General features: G+C 40.7%; 1 protein-coding gene across 1 annotated transcript in view; it reads right to left on the bottom strand.

The window, feature by feature from the left end:
• LOC138852432 (uncharacterized) overlaps positions 1–4,597 on the bottom strand; it is a 41,769-nt gene extending 37,172 nt beyond the window's left edge. The window contains exon 1 of the mRNA XM_070083086.1: positions 4,422–4,597. The gene's annotated coding sequence lies outside the window, so the exon portion shown is untranslated. The remainder of the gene's footprint in view (positions 1–4,421) is intronic.
• Between the last annotated feature and the right edge of the window lie 12,896 nt (positions 4,598–17,493).

Genomic DNA, 17,493 nt, shown 5'->3' with positions numbered 1-17,493 from the left:
TACATACTCATCTACATATAATCTATACATCCCTTCTCTAACTGCAAGAAAATTTCTCGTTTTGAAGGAAAAACAGTTAGGGAGACCCATTTTCTGTAGTCTGTATAAAAAAATAGGGTGACCCATTTTTGTAACAAGTGTACTATTCAGAGTTATATAGGAGACATTTTTCTCTTACTGAAGCTAAGCTTCCAAAGTGAACACTATTTTCTAGTTGTCAGTTTGGTTTATAGAGATCCTGGTCTAGTGCTTTTCATAATACTGAGATAAGCACCTTTCTTGTGATTGTTCAAGAAGTCTTTCTGGTTTGAAAGACCACAGGAATGGAGTTTCAAAACATACTCACTGAAGAAACACGTGCACTCTACCTGGAAGATTTGCAGAAAATATTGGAAGGAACGCCTCGTCCTCTTGGTAAAAGGTGTTTTCTAGCTGAAGAAAAGAGCTATAAGGTTAAATTGGAGAGAGGTTATGGATATTTTATACAGCTTTACAATTGTCTCGCTGAATGTTATCATGCTGTGGGTTTTTATCGTCATTGGGATGGTATCCATATATACTTTGACTCCAACGGTGAACGACCATGTCAATTTGTTGATAGTTATGAAAAACTTCATAATGTTGAAAACCAAATTATTGACATGAGGCTTGGAGTCCAGAATTTTGATAATTGCGCATACTTTGCTATAACATTTTTGGATTTTGTTACGAGTTCTAAACTTGGTAGCTCTGTTGAACTTATTCATGATTTTGAAAATTACATGTCAAAATATCCAGACGAGACAGTAATCCTAAATGTCAGGTCAATGTTGAACGAGCTTCCTAATAAAATCAATCTAGAGACTTGTTCTCGCAATAATACTTTAGCACCCTATACCGTCCATCGCCCAGCAAAGAACACCAAAGAGCACAAACATCGTTGTTATGTGAAACGACTGATAAACAAATTTGTCGGACAGAAGAGAAAACCAGGAATTCTGTCTCGCGAACTGATTGATAAGGCCATGGAATCTACTTTCTTGCCTCAAGTTACCCAGACAGAAAAGCCCACTGAGTCTCCTGCTGCATCTACAAGTCAGTTTAGCACCTTTACTACGAACACCATACCCATGGTGTGGGCGGTAGTGAAGAAGATTAGAGATTGGGCCACAAAGTTCTGAAAGCTGAATAAGTTACAAAGGCAATAAACCATTCATACATCCACACCCAATCACAACTGCAATGAGTTATTAATGCAAATATTAGCTTTATTTAGAGTGAGCAAAGTCAGGGTATTTTTCCAGAATGGTTTGTAATATACCACTGTGGATAAAATAATTTGACATATTTTGAACATTTCTGAGAGAGTTGCCTCTGTATTCATTAATGTTAACACATTCCAGTACATAATGACACAAGGTGTGACAAAGGGAAGAGTAGTTTGTGAGTGAATAGAAGGCAAGATAAAAAAAAAAAAAGAGGAGCTCATAGAGCAGGCACCTCCATGTGGTGAGTCCTGGGTATTTTCTGTGAATGTTGTTACAGTTATGTGACTGTTGTTACAGTCATGTGACTGTTGTTACAGTCATGTGACTGTTGTTACAGTCATGTGACTGTTGTTACAGTCATGTGACTGTTGTTACAGTCATGTGACTGTTGTTACAGTCATGTGACTGTTGTTACAGTCATGTGACTGTTGTTACAGTCATGTGACTGTTGTTACAGTCATGTGACTGTTGTTACAGTCATGTGACTGTTGTTACAGTCATGTGACTGTTGTTACAGTCATGTGACTGTTGTTACAGTCATGTGACTGTTGTTACAGTCATGTGACTGTTGTTACAGTCATGTGACTGTTGTTACAGTTATGTGACTGCTGTTACAGTCATGTGACTGTTGTTACAGTCATGTGACTGTTATTACACAGTCACATGACAGTTATCACAGTCATACAAAGTAGCTGAGAGCTGCTCACACTATAGTTATCTGTCACCACACTATATATACTGTACGTGACATTATATATTATTAACAACAATTCCCTAGCTGTTGTGTCAATCAACAACAGAGTGTAGGGTAGTAAAGTGACACTAGGTCAAGAATAATGCCATAAGTTTGTACCTGATTAGCTGGGCTGTGGTTCACACGTCAGGTTGCGTGCAACCAGCAGTAACAGCCTGGTTGATCAAGTTTTGATCCACCACGAGGCCTGGTCACAGACTGCACCGTGGGGGCATTGACCCCACATAGAGCCAATAAAGCATTTGAATTACAGGGAATATCTCAAAGTCATAAACATGTACAGTACTAGCTGGAGCAGAGAGAGATAGCTGGTGATATATACGGGAAAACATTCAGCAAGGCATGCAAAATGGTTCAATAGTAAGTGCTGATCCACTCAAACATGTTGAGCAACCAAAAAATAAGTAATATTCTGCTACTTATTATTATTGTCATTATTATTATTATTATTATTATTATTAGTATAATCAAAACGAAGCACTAAACTATCTCCAAAAACAACAATTTCCACAAGAATTTATTACTTATTTCATGGTGATACCTTTGAAGAAGAGGTGTATATGGTATAGATTGAATGTACGTATTATAAAATACAAACTAATTTCTAAGCTCTTCTGATCAACAGTTGTAAACTATAGCCTTATTATCATTATTATTATTTATGAGGGAGCACTAAACTAATAAGGGTCATACAGTGCCTGTGGGAATGGGAGGCAATCAGGTTCAATCCAAGGAACAAACGGCAAATTCAGCTGCCTGGGCCAATAGTCCCTCAAGGGAACTTCCCTTTAGTCTCAAAAACAAAGAAAACTAAGTAAGTAAAGTGGAGTACACCATATTATACAATTAGGGTGATTAACATTTATAGACTATTTTGAAGAAAGCCCCTTATTATGCACGGCATTTTGAGCATCCTTAAAACTAAATTATGATTGGCAAGACATATGCAACAGTTAGGTATCTTTATTCTGAAACATTTAATCTACACAGTAGGCTTCTTCAGTCGAGTACGAAAAAGTTGACATTTCGTCATCCAGTGTTGACGGAGGACTGGATATTTGTACAGAAAAGTTGGCAGAAGCAGTAAAGATGTGAAGATGATGTAATCAGTCCATCACCCTTGAAGACGTAGTTTTGAGGTGGTCAGTCCCTCAGCCTGGAGAAAGAGTTTTGTTCCATAGTCTGAAACATTGCTTTAGACTATAGAACAAAAACACCATGGACAACTTTTTCAGTGAGAATGGTTGGATCTGAGAAAGATATAACCTGTCATTGAATACATTCTTTCTTTTACAAGTGGACTACACCTCTCCTTCTAGCAGTATATAAGTCTCCGTACTGTCCTTTCAACTTCACATTGTTTCAGAGTATGGAACAAAACTCTTCTCCAAGCTGAGGGACTGAACACCACTAAATCATTATTATAATGGGGGAGTGCTAAACCCATAGGATTATACAGCGCATGTGGGGGAGGGGAATGGAAGATATTCAGGCTCAATTCAGGGAACCTGAGCACAAATCCAGTTCCCTGGGTCAAGTGCCCCTCACCAGCGTCAAGGAACCTCCCTTGAGGGACTGAACACCTCTAACCTACGTCTTCAAGGGTAAGAGATAAGATAAGATTTCGTTCGGATTTTTAACCCCGGAGGGTTAGCCACCCAGGATAACCCAAGAAAGTCAGTGCGTCATCGAGGACTGTCTAACTTATTTCCATTGGGGTCCTTAATCTTGTCCCCCAGGATGCGACCCACACCAGTCGACTAACACCCAGGTACCTATTTGCTGCTAGGTGAACAGGACAATAGGTGTAAGGAAACGTGTCGGAATTTCCACCCGCCGGGAATCGAACCCGGGCCCTCCGTGTGTGAAGCGGGAGCTTTAGCCACCAGACCACCGGGATGGATCGATTACATCATCTTCACATCTCTACTGCTTCTGCCAACTTTTCTGTACTCGACTGAAGAAGTCTACTGTGTAGGCGAAGCATTTCAGAATAAAGATACCTAACTGTTGCATATGTGTCTTACTTACCAACCTGTCATACTGTATACCATTTTAATATTAAATTATGATTACTAGTATATGAGAATAAAGAAATCTAATTAGTATGATTAAAAAAAACATCACTGGCATCAAGGAACCTTCCTTGGGGAATAAGAAGTGAAACTTTTGTTTTATTGCTTTCATGAGGGAGCGCTAAACCCACAACCGTCCTAAAGTGCCTCGGGGAATGGAAAGCATTCAAGCTCACTTCAAGAAAATGGAGAACAATTCCAATTCCTCAGATCAAGAGCCCCAGGCCGGCATCTAGCAACCTTACTTGGGGGGGGGGGCTACACGTGATAAAATAAAACACCAAAATTTAAAACTTTAAACAAACTCTTAGGAAAACACAATCCAATAACCTGAAGATGACAAACCTTACACAGCCTCTCACACTCTGCTTGACCTGGTGTAGATGTGTATATAACAAGTGTGTATACAAGTGTAGCACAAAGTAATGGAGATTGTTGAGAACAGCATAAACTGTTGTTCTTGTTGTTGGGTTTATGAGGGCCACTGACAGCTCACGCAGTATCCACCCTCAACTTCCCGATGTATGCTAAGTAAAGTAAGTAAGTAAGTAAGTAAGTAAGTAAGTAAGTTTATTCAGGTATACACAAATACAGTTACATAGAATTATCATACATAGCAGCATATGTGTAGAGAACCTAGGATAACCCAAAAAAGTCAGACTAAAAAAGTAAGTAACTAAGTAAAGTAAGTAATTTATTATTATTATTATTACAATCAAGGGGGAAGCGCTAAACCCGGAGGATTATACAGCGCCTGGGGGGGGGGGATGTGGAAGGCATTCAGGCTTAATTTGGGGAACTGGAGCACAGATCCAATTCCCTAAATCAAGAGCCCCTCACCAACATCAAAAAGTAAGTAATGTAAGTAAATAAGTAAGTAACTAATTAAAGTAAGTAAATAAGTAAAGTAACTAAGTAAAGTAAGTAAAGTAAATAAAGTAAGTAAATAAGTAAAGTAAGTAAAGTAACTAAGTAAGTAAAGTAAGTAAATGAGTAAGTAAAGTAAGTAAAGTAGTAAGTAACTAAGTAAAGTAAGTAAAATAAGTAAGCAAAATAAATAAGTAAAATAACTAAAGTAAGTAAATTAAGTAAGCAAAGTAAATAAGTAAAAAAGTAAGTAAGTAAAGTAAGTAAAGTAAATAAAGTAAGTAACGTAAGTAAATAAGTAAAGTAAGTAAAGTAACTAAAAAGGTAAGTAAAGTAACTAAGTAAAGTAAGTAAAGCAAGTAAATAAGAAAGTAAAGTAAGTAACTAAGTAAAGTAAGTAAAGTAAATAAAGTAAATAAAGTAAGTAAAGTAAGTAAAGTAACTAAGTAAAGTAAATAAAGTAAGTAAATGAGTAAGTAAAGTAAGTAAAGTAGTAAGTAAAGTAAGTAAGTAAAGTAAGTAAAGTAGTAAGTAAGTAAGTAAGTAAAGTAAGTAAGTAAAGTAAGTAAAATAAGTAAGTAAAATAAGTAAGTAAAGTAAATAAGTAAAATAACTAAAGTAAGTAAATTAAGTAAGCAAAGTAAATAAGTAAAAAGTAAGTAAAGTAAATAAAGTAAATAAAGTAAGTAAAGTAAGTAAATAAGTAAAGTAAGTAAGTATGGAAAATTTCCTAGGGTGCTTGACTATATGTTTACCGTAGTCACCCCGTGTAGACATGTGAGAAAACTTAACCACCTCTGGTCGCGGCAGGTGATCCCCTCGACCTCACTATCTTATCCATATCTATCCGAGACCAGTATAGATTGGATAGCACCCACAAGTACGGTGCTACCAATTATTTGTGGACTGTATAGATTATATTAGTTTAGCTGAATGAAGGGGGGGGGTAGGATACACATGGATACATCCATCAAGGAAAAACATTTGTACATAATCCCACTACTTACCAGATGTTCTCTGGTGGTCACTTGATGTAGCTGGATCAGTCGTAACCTATCTAATTATAACATACCACTACTGGCCAGTCTAAGGTTGCTATAACTAGAAGGGTTACTTAACTGTGGGTGATTGATATTCCTCATTTCTTGATTCACCATCTCATTTTCGATGTCCTGCTACACCGACACGATTCTCATTCCAGCAGGACGAGGTATCCGCTGGTTTGTCCTGCCTTTTAGACGTCGTGACTCAAGGAGTTTCCCTTTCCTCGTCTCGTTAACAACGAGGTCTAGCGTGTTCACTCGGAGCAAACGACTTATCTCACTTCACATATTCTCTTAACTTAGCGTTATTATCATTAATTACATTACAATTCACAAGACGATTTAACGTCTCATAACTATTATACAAACTAGAGGTCACTCCATTAAGATCTGAGACCGATGAGTGATGATTAATCCAAGGGTAATTTTCCCCAGGACACAGTCCATTGCGACGCGTCAGTCCCCGGTCCTTCTCTCATCACACTTTTACCACTCTATTACTGTGGTCCCGTAAATCCCGTTCCCTCACTCTCCACCAGGAACAGTTACGACACTTCTTATTATGAAATGAGGCCTATATTAATCCTTAGGCCACCGTGAACGTCAATTTCGTGGTTCCATGTTTTCCCAGCTTCCTCACCACCATTCAAAAAAATACGCGCCTGCCTCCCCCGCACATCCGCGCATGCGCCAAGGGAACTCTTGGTTCTACTCTATTTTCAAATACATTTTGACTCATATCGGCACAAAAAAACACCTATTAGGCGCTATAGTTTCGGAAAATTAAAAATTTTCCACACTGCGGCCGGGCGGAAGTCGTTGTTAGACGACTTAAATTGCGTCTTCCTCCCGGAGACGGTTCCAGCCCTCTCTAGATTGCGCTGCTGTTTTCCTAGTGGGTCTTACTACAGTTTCTTCTTGCATTACCCGGTCAGTGTCTTCAATATCACTCGTGTCACTTTCCCTTAGGTTTCCATCTGCACTGGATTGAACATCATTTAATTCTAAGGGAATTAATTTATTAATGGTACGCAAACTTTCCTGACCACGACACAACACTTTGACGTTTCTGACAACACCTTGTGCATCTGGGTATAATGTAACTACCTTGCCCAGAGGCCACAGTGTTCGATGTTGTTCAGTATCAATTAACACAATGTCACCTGGTTGAATGTTCTGTCGGTTTACTGCCTCTGGCGCACCATAAAAGTGTTCACGTAATGTAAGAAGATATTCTTTACGCCACACATCAGACCAATGAATAATTACCTTATTTAACATTTTGAACTTGTCACTCAACACCGTCACGTTATTGTAATCCTCATCACTTCCCTCGGGATTATCTCTATAGATAGGCGCAGCTTCTAACCTTTGTCCACATATTAGGTGAGAGGGAGTCAGTATCTCCGCGTCAGGAGTGTCGCTCATGTATGACAGAGGGCGATTGTTCACTCGATTCTCTGCCTCCACCAACACTGCCCGGAACTCCTCCAAATCAATTCTCTTCCTGTGTAGCACCTTACGAAGACATCTTTTCACTGTACCTATCATTCTTTCGTACAGTCCTCCCTGCCAGGGGGCTCTGGGAGTAATAAATTTCCAGACACACCCTCGCTGGGTCAACAAAGACTGTACATCATCACTCTTATTTAATTTCATCAAATGTTGAGCACCCGCTACAAAATTGGTGGCATTATCTGAGATCATCAATCTTGGGCAGGATCGTCTAGCTGCAAATTTCCGGAACAGCTGTATGAACTGTTCTGCAGACAAGTCCTGAGCCACTTCTAGATGAACAGCCCTAGTAGCTGTACAAGTAAATAGACATACATACACCTTCAAGGGGACACCATCTGAAGTACCTGTCAAAATGATTGGCCCACTATAGTCCACTCCGGTCACATCAAATGGTTTTACCAACTGCACGCGTTCCTTGGGCAATGGTGGAGGACCTGGGTACATGTAGGTTCTGGCATCCACCCGGCGACATATTACACACGACTTGATAACCCCCTTTACACTTTGCCGTCCTTGTGGAATCCAGAAGGTTTCCCGAATACAGTTTAATGTATCCTGTACCCCACCGTGCATCACGTTATTATGGGCATTAAAGACAATCAAGGTTGTCAGGTGATGAGTTTTGGGTAGCAAGATAGGGTGCTTAGCATATTCCCCCAATTCAGCATTTTGTAACCTGCCTCTGCACCTAATTACATCATCCTCTAAATACAGCCCCAGCTTTTCTATTATTGAGCCTTTCACAAATTTTCCGTCCATCATGAATTTAATCTCATCCCTGTAGGTTTCTTCTTGTACCCTCTGTAGCCAGTATTTCAGGGGATGGGGAAAATTATGTGAGATATTCATCTTACTTATAAATTTAAACACTAACCTGGTCACACTAATCAGCTTAGGTAAGGAAGAATACCTGTTTATATCAATGGCTAAGGAGGGACTACTGACCGGAGCGGTGCTCACCGTAATTTCGACAGGAGCAATATGTGCCTTTTGCACCGGCCAGTTAATTTTGTCCACCAGCCAACTTGGCCCTTTAAACCACGATAAAGCACTCACAAATTTTCCATAAGTCAAGCCTCGAGACAAGAAGTCAGCTGGGTTCTCGTCACCAGGAATGTGATTAAAGGTTAACATATGTTGACCCAAACTGTTATGTTTCTCCTGCATTTGATGGATTTCAGCGACTCTGTTTTGTACATACACAATCTTACTGTTACCATTACGAATCCATTGTAAGGATACCTCGTTATCAGACCAAATTACGGTGTCGCTGATATTTATCTCTCGCAATTTATTTCTTATATAATTGGCTAATTTGACACCTACATAAATGGCCGTTAATTCCAACTGAGGTAAGGTGCGTGATTTGATTGGAGCCACCTTAGCCTTAGACATAACAAGAGAAATAGCACTATTACATTGAAGGTAAGCGACTGCTCCATAGGCTAATTTCGAAGCATCGCAAAAAATGTGGAGTACATTCTCTCCCTCTTGACTGGCCACATTACGGGGGAACTTCAACATTGGTAATTTTACATATTCCCCCATTAGTTCTTCCCACCTTTCAACAAATTCCTCAGGTAGGGTTTCATCCCAAGCACACTTAAGCTTCCATGCTTCTTGTATCAACAATTTTCCTCTTATGGTAAGTGGGGACACTAAGCCTAGTGGATCGAAGCATTTTGAAACTTCTGCAAGCAAGACTCTCTTGGTTAATTTATTGGGCATGTTGTAGTCATTAGACTTTAACGATAACAAGTCTCCCTCTGTGTCCCAAGTCAGTCCCAGCACATTACTATATTTGGACACTTCAACTCCAGGGTTGTCTTTATTTATTTGAACTCTTAAACTGGACGAATTACTGTTCCATTCCCTCAGGGGCATATTTGCACCTTGCATTATTTCATTAGCCCCTGCGTATATGCTCATTAGTTCCTCTTCAGTAGACGTCACCCCCAGGAAATTGTCCACATAAAATTGTTTACCCATTACTCCACTCAGTGGACCACCCGTACGCTTAAGGTGTGCATTTATCGTTGCCTGGAGTAGGAACGGACTGGAGGTAGCACCAAACAATACACTCCTGAAGCGAAAAGTCTTCAGGGGACTAAGTGGGTCACTAGGATTCTCGGGCCATAAGAACCTAGTGCAGTCCCGGTCAGCCTCCTGCAGACCCACTCTCAGGAAAGCTTTACTTATGTCTGCCGTAAAGGCATAATTCTTAACCCTGAAGTTTAATAGTATGTCTCCCAGTTTTTCCGTCAACGACGGACCTGTCATCAAACAGTCATTCAAACTAGGTACACTTTTATTACTCCTGGCACTACAATTAAACACAATCCTCAGAGGAGTGGTCTTAGAATCTTTCTTCACTCCGTGGTGTGGCAAATAGTGACCATAAATCTGGGTTTGCTCGGGAGGTACCTCCTCTATGAATTTATTATTTAACTGCTCATTAATTATATCATCGTAAGCAGTCAACAGTTCTGGTGTCTTGCTCAATTCGTGGAGCTGAGCCTTTAATTGTCCATACGCCATCCGGTAATTAGTTGGTAGGTCTGGATGGTTCAGCTTCCACGGAAGTCTCACCCAGTATTGTCCAGATTCAAATTTAACATCCTTCTGGTATTGTTCTTGAGTAAAGGAATCATCTGGACTTTCTTCATTTACATTGATCCCTATGCTGTCCAATTCCCATAATTTATACACAGGTTCAACTTCATCCTCTATTGAAGTATATTTATACTGGGGTGATACTTCATGAGTAAGACACACCGTAACTGTATTTATGGATTCCTCCAGTCATTCATTTTCGGTACGAGGAAGCCTGCCATACATCACGTGACCTCCGGCGGTCCTTAGAAGGGTGACTCCGCATTTCTTTGTCATACCCTTTACAAAGGTGGCATAATGGTCACTACCTATCAAAATATCTATTGGCCCCACCGAATCATTATTTATACCGGAAGGTGCCAAATCTACCTTGCTCGAAAGCCTTTCAGTAGCGTTACCAAGCCCTATTGTAGATATTTTCTCTGGGAGCCTATCCACAATTACGGCATTAATACGTTTTCTCTCATTGCCCAGCCGGACAGTTACATAAACAGTGTCGTATGACTGGGCCTTCTTATTCGAGAGAAAGCCAGATAGCTTGAGTATAGCAGGATCTCCCATTTGTACCTTCATCCCATTAAGGCAGTTACGTTTTATGAAGGTACGTTGTGATCCCTGATCCAGCAATGCTGTTACAGTTTTGGATTTACGCCGTTTATCCTTAATCACCACATCCAACACAGGCAAAGCTACCTCAGCTAGGCCATCATTACCGACGTTAGCTGCAATCTTTACGTGGGCTACTGTTGTGTCTGGGTTATTATCACTATCAGTACTATTGTTACCATCATTACGATTAGATCTGCCCTTACACATAGCTATGTGGTGTCTTCCCTTGTTACACTGATAACAATAGTGCAAGTTAGCATGGCAATTTCTTACATTATGATTTCCTAGACACCTGATACATCTAGCAAGCTCTTCCAATCTTTCCACTTTAACATCCCATGAATTATAGGCATTACAGTTCTTAGAGAAATGAGTGCCGTTGCAGAAGATACAATCTCTCCTTTCCTTGCCTGACCTCTTATCAACTGGGCTACCCTTATTGTGGTACTTCCTCCTCTTACTTGGAGGTGGAGAACCACTATAACTGGCACCTGTCACTTGATACGTGCCTACGTAACCCCGTGTAGTAGGTGGCTTAGGATTATTGATATTAGGATAAGGTTTCCCTTTGTGGAACTTGGCAGGTGCACTGGGGTCTGTAGACGTGGTATTCCTAGAGGTAATGGGTTGGCTGGTCTGCAGTTGGACAATTAGCTCTTGTAGTCCCACTCTTATTTCTTCCAACCTGAAGTAACCCTTGTGATATCTGTTAGATAACCACTCTATGGTCTTGTGGTTCAATTTATTCTGAATCAAGGCACTCAACAACCACTCTGCTCCCTCCAGATCATATTTATTACTCAAGGTCTTAAGAGTGCTTTCTAGTTTGATCCTAAATTGCTGTAAACTGCTGCGGTTGTGATCTGGAGTCTTCAAATTAGCCAAATTATCTACTAGGTCCAGCCTACTTTGCTCCAAGTTACCGTAAGTGACCTCCAACAAGTCCACTGCCTCACTATAGGAGTCATCTACATTTGGGAATGCTTGTATGAGAACATGCGCATCTCCCCTTACTTGTCCCTTTAAATAGCATAATTTGGTAACACTTGCAAGATCACTCCTATCATGTACGACTGCTTTAAAGATAGACCAAAACTCCTCCCAGTGTTCTCCCGGATTAAACACAGGCATACATAATTCTGGGAGTTTTGGTAGATGCCTCTGACTTTCCTTACTAGGTTGACCAACAACATTGTTTACACCCTTTACCTTCTCCAAAGCCTTAGTTTTGCAGGACACAATGTTGTCCTCCACTTCATAATGTTGATCCAGCAGTCGCTCCCTTTCAGCATCATCTGCACAATTCTCTAGCAGCTCTTTTTCATAGTCTTTAAACCACAATCTATATGACTCATGTCTATTTCCTAAGGCATCTAGGTGTAGCTTTAATTCATCAGGGTTTACCGTTTCTTGTTTCAGTAACTCCATACACCTCTTGTATGATTTAGTAACATGACCCTTCCGAGCTTGTAGTGACGCTTTCTTTGCTTTGGCATCCATGGACTTGCCAGTCGCACTAACTTCCTCAGACCCAGCCATGGTTAGGGAATTAATAATCACCCATTATACTACTTATGGAAAATTTCCTAGGGTGCTTGACTATATGTTTACCGTAGTCACCCCGTGTAGACATGTGAGAAAACTTAACCACCTCTGGTCGCGGCAGGTGGTCCCCTCGACCTCACTATCTTATCCATATCTATCCGAGACCAGTATAGATTGGATAGCACCCACAAGTACGGTGCTACCAATTATTTGTGGACTGTATAGATTATATTGGTTTAGCTGAATGAAGGGGGGGGGTAGGATACACATGGATACATCCATCAAGGAAAAACATTTGTACATAATCCCACTACTTACCAGATGTTCTCTGGTGGTCACTTGATGTAGCTGGATCAGTCGTAACCTATCTAATTATAACATACCACTACTGGCCAGTCTAAGGTTGCTATAACTAGAAGGGTTACTTAACTGTGGGTGATTGATATTCCTCATTTCTTGATTCACCATCTCATTTTCGATGTCCTGCTACACCGACACGATTCTCATTCCAGCAGGACGAGGTATCCGCTGGTTTGTCCTGCCTTTTAGACGTCGTGACTCAAGGAGTTTCCCTTTCCTCGTCTCGTTAACAACGAGGTCTAGCGTGTTCACTCGGAGCAAACGACTTATCTCACTTCACATATTCTCTTAACTTAGCGTTATTATCATTAATTACATTACAATTCACAAGACGATTTAACGTCTCATAACTATTATACAAACTAGAGGTCACTCCATTAAGATCTGAGACCGATGAGTGATGATTAATCCAAGGGTAATTTTCCCCAGGACACAGTCCATTGCGACGCGTCAGTCCCCGGTCCTTCTCTTATCACACTTTTACCACTCTATTACTGTGGTCCCGTAAATCCCGTTCCCTCACTCTCCACCAGGAACAGTTACGACACTTCTTATTATGAAATGAGGCCTATATTAATCCTTAGGCCACCGTGAACGTCAATTTCGTGGTTCCATGTTTTCCCAGCTTCCTCACCACCATTCAAAAAAATACGCGCCTGCCTCCCCCGCACATCCGCGCATGCGCCAAGGGAACTCTTGGTTCTACTCTATTTTCAAATACATTTTGACTCATATCGGCACAAAAAAACACCTATTAGGCGCTATAGTTTCGGAAAATTAAAAATTTTCCACACTACTTAAGTAGACGCCTTATAAGAGTAATTCTTGCACTTTACTCTTGTATAAATCCTAGCCACCCATGTGCTAGCAATTTATTGGGCTAATTATCATCCATCACACGATCGATTAAACTTGTGCACCCTACACCGACTTCCTTCAATCAGTCACTTAATTATTAAGTAATTAATTCAATTAATTTTTTCACTGATTGCATCCGGTTCACGAAGGACCAGCGCTTAGATATGGAAAATTTCCTAGGGTGCTTGACTATATGTTTACCGTAGTCACCCCGTGTAGACATGTGAGAAAACTTAACCACCTCTGGTCGCGGCAGGTGGTCCCCTCGACCTCACTATCTTATCCATATCTATCCGAGACCAGTATAGATTGGATAGCACCCACAAGTACGGTGCTACCAATTATTTGTGGACTGTATAGATTATATTAGTTTAGCTGAATGAAGGGGGGGGGTAGGATACACATGGATACATCCATCAAGGAAAAACATTTGTACATAATCCCACTACTTACCAGATGTTCTCTGGTGGTCACTTGATGTAGCTGGATCAGTCGTAACCTATCTAATTATAACATACCACTACTGGCCAGTCTAAGGTTGCTATAACTAGAAGGGTTACTTAACTGTGGGTGATTGATATTCCTCATTTCTTGATTCACCATCTCATTTTCGATGTCCTGCTACACCGACACGATTCTCATTCCAGCAGGACGAGGTATCCGCTGGTTTGTCCTGCCTTTTAGACGTCGTGACTCAAGGAGTTTCCCTTTCCTCGTCTCGTTAACAACGAGGTCTAGCGTGTTCACTCGGAGCAAACGACTTATCTCACTTCACATATTCTCTTAACTTAGCGTTATTATCATTAATTACATTACAATTCACAAGACGATTTAACGTCTCATAACTATTATACAAACTAGAGGTCACTCCATTAAGATCTGAGACCGATGAGTGATGATTAATCCAAGGGTAATTTTCCCCAGGACACAGTCCATTGCGACGCGTCAGTCCCCGGTCCTTCTCTCATCACACTTTTACCACTCTATTACTGTGGTCCCGTAAATCCCGTTCCCTCACTCTCCACCAGGAACAGTTACGACACTTCTTATTATGAAATGAGGCCTATATTAATCCTTAGGCCACCGTGAACGTCAATTTCGTGGTTCCATGTTTTCCCAGCTTCCTCACCACCATTCAAAAAAATACGCGCCTGCCTCCCCCGCACATCCGCGCATGCGCCAAGGGAACTCTTGGTTCTACTCTATTTTCAAATACATTTTGACTCATATCGGCACAAAAAAACACCTATTAGGCGCTATAGTTTCGGAAAATTAAAAATTTTCCACAGTAAGTAAAGTAACTAAGTAAGTAAAGTAAGTAAACTAAGTAAAGTAAGTAAAGTGAGTAAAATAAGTAAGTAAAATAAGTAAGTAAATTAAGTAAATAGCTAAGTCAAATAAGTAAGTAGAGTAAGTTAAGTAAGTAAAGTAAGTAAAGTGAGTAAGTAAAGTAAGTGAAGTAAGTAAAGTGAGTAAGTAAGCAAGTAAATAAAGTAAGTAAAGTAAGTAATGTAAGTAATGTAAAGTAAGTAAAGTAAGTACAGTAAGTAAGTAAAGTAAGTAAGTTGTAAGTTAGTAAGTTCATTCATTTATACATAAATACAGTTACATAGATTATAATATATATCAGCATATGTCTAGAGAACCTAGGATAACCCAAAAAAGACAGACAAAGTGACTTATTTCAGGGAAAATTTGTTGCCCAAAGCTGGGAGATGACAGAAAAAAGAAACAAAAGTTCCTTTGTAAATAGAAACAGGGACTAGAAGTTTCCAATTAGATCCGGTAGACCCCCATGCCAGGCCCCAGCAGAGCCAGACCACCACACCCCACCTAAGTTTAGTAACCGGCCTCTCACTAAAACAGTTAAAGAATGTTCGGCAGACCGGAATGGGATGGGTAAGTAAGTAAGTAAGTAAGTAAGGGTCTGGGGTAAATAATAAAGATATTAAACTAAAACTCCAAGTAAACCGGCGACTTCTGTGCCAGTCTTCGTTGGGTGTAGACGTTTCGCTCTCGCCTGAGTATCATGATAAATTTCCCTCATCTATTTTGCGCGCCAGGCACTTTACAGGAGGGTCGCACCTGGTCACAGGCTTACCTACAGCCAGCTCCATTTTCTCTGCTCTGCGGAAAATTTTCTAACAGTTTTGGGTGGGAAGTTATTTACTGAACTCAGATGGGAGTTTCTATTTACAAAGGAACTTATTCCATTCTTTCATCGCCCAGCTTTGGGAACAAATCTTTTCCGTGCCACTGGGAAGACGGGTTCGATACGGCGTAAGCTGTCAGTAGCACTGATAAACCCAACAAATTTATTTATTTATTTATTTATTTATTTATTTAAAAATTTGAGCACACAAATTTGAGAAGTAAGGCGATGAAAGGTGGCCCTCTTGTTATGTGATCGGCTGGCAGAGTAGATGAAGACAAACGTCCCAGAGAGAGCGGGGAAAATTTATCAGCAATACTCAAGCGAGAGCTAAACATCCACATCCGACGAAGACCATATCTACCTGGAGTTCATTACCTTTGTAACTTGCTCAGCTATCAAACTTCACCACCAAATGTAGACCAAACGAAATGTAAACTTTGCCAGATGGACTATTGTCACACCCTGCGTCATTATGTACTAGAGTCGTCAACAGAGTAAAGTCCGAGGCAGCTACGGTGAAAAGCTCTGTTCCACAAGGCACAGTACTCGCTCCCATCTTTTTCCTCATCCTCATATCCGACATAGACAAGGATGTCAGCCACAGCACCGTGTCTTCCTTTGCAGATGACACCCGAATCTGCATGACAGTGTCTTCCATTGCAGACACTGCAAAGCTCCAGGCGGACATCAACTAAATCTTTCAGTGGGCTGCAGAAAACAATATGAAGTTCAACGATGAGAAATTTCAATTACTCAGATTTGGTAAACATGAGGAAATTAAATCTTCATCAGAGTACAAAACAAATTCTGGCCACAAAATAGAGCAAAACACCAACGTCAAAGACCTGGGAGTGATCATGTCGGAGGATCTCACCTTCAAGGACCATAACATTGTATCAATCGCATCTGCTAGAAAAATGACAGGATGGATAATGAGAACCTTCAAAACTAGGGAGGCCAAGCCCATGATGACACTCTTCAGGTCACTTGTTCTATCTAGGCTGGAATATTGCTGCACACTATCAGCACCTTTCAAGGCAGGTGAAATTGCCGACCTAGAAAATGTACAGAGAACTTTCACGGCGCGCATAACGGAGATAAAACACCTCAATTATTGGGAGCGCTTGAGGTTCCTAAACCTGTATTCCCTGGAACGCAGGAGGGAGAGATACATGATTATATACACCTGGAAAATCCTAGAGGGACTAGTACCGAACTTGCACACGAAAATCACTCACTACGAAAGCAAAAGACTTGGCAGACGATGCACCATCCCCCCAATGAAAAGCAGGGGTGTCACTAGCACGTTAAGAGACCATACAATAAGTGTCAGGGGCCCGAGACTGTTCAACTGCCTCCCAGCACACATAAGGGGGATTACCAACAGACCCCTGGCAGTCTTCAAGCTGGCACTGGACAAGCACCTAAAGTCAGTTCCGGATCAGCCGGGCTGTGGCTCGTACGTTGGTTTGCGTGCAGCCAGCAGCAACAGCCTGGTTGATCAGGCTCTGATCCACCAGGAGGCCTGGTCACAGACCGGGCCGCGGGGGCGTTGACCCCCGGAACTCTCTCCAGGTAAACTCCAGGTACTATACTATGCTACACTACACAATACTACACTACACAATACTACACTACACAATACTACACTACACAATACTACACTACACAATACTACACTACACAATACTACACTACATAATACTACACTACACAATGCTACACTACACAATGCTACACTACACAATACTACACTACATAATACTACACTACACAATGCTACACTACACAATGCTACACTACACAATACTACACTACATAATACTACACTACACAATACTACACTACA

The sequence above is a fragment of the Cherax quadricarinatus genome, chromosome 8 (genome assembly GCF_038502225.1).
Source record: "Cherax quadricarinatus isolate ZL_2023a chromosome 8, ASM3850222v1, whole genome shotgun sequence".
NCBI classification, from domain to species: Eukaryota; Metazoa; Arthropoda; class Malacostraca; order Decapoda; family Parastacidae; genus Cherax; species Cherax quadricarinatus.
This window is presented reverse-complemented; position numbering and strand designations above follow the sequence as displayed.